At 36.9% G+C, this 482-nt stretch overlaps 1 long non-coding RNA gene across 1 annotated transcript in view; it reads right to left on the bottom strand.

Moving 5' to 3' along the window:
• The window catches only part of LOC107040519, a 22917-nt gene that overhangs the window by 21059 nt on the left and 1376 nt on the right, over positions 1 to 482 (bottom strand). The gene's annotated exons all lie outside the window — the stretch shown is intronic.

Raw genomic sequence — 482 nt, 5'->3', positions numbered from 1 at the left:
CAAAAAAAACATGGCTGTCCACAGGATGCCTCAAAAAATCTGAAAAAATTTGAGAAGTCATATTTTTCCATATACAACCACAGGAAAAATCGGCAATATGATTGGCGATGATGAGAGTTTTGATCTGGGTGAGTTCACATGGAATACCCCAAATGTATCCGGGTGCTGTTCACTGCCCTCTGCTTAGCCGAAATCCGAGTAGAAAAATAATCCGTCAAATACCACTCGTGCTCCAAACGAGAGTGGAGCTCTCGAATTAATCGGATATTTTGAAGCACTAGTGGTATTACTACTGAAAATAGGATTTTTGATTCTCAATGAGTTCTCAATAGTTTCAAAAAAATTGGGAGTTGGATTCTTGATTTTCAATTAACTCTCAATTCACTGAGAGTAGATTGAAAGACAATTGAGAATCAAAAATCCAACTCTCAACTCTCAAAAAAGTTGAGGGTACATTCAGAGATACTTGAGAATCAAAATTC

Source organism: Diachasma alloeum, unplaced genomic scaffold (assembly GCF_001412515.2).
Source record: "Diachasma alloeum isolate Michigan unplaced genomic scaffold, Dall2.0 Dall_scaffold_00337, whole genome shotgun sequence".
Classification (NCBI taxonomy): domain Eukaryota; kingdom Metazoa; phylum Arthropoda; class Insecta; order Hymenoptera; family Braconidae; genus Diachasma; species Diachasma alloeum.
The sequence above is the reverse complement of the archived record's forward strand: the minus strand, read 5'-3'. Positions and strand labels throughout refer to the sequence as shown.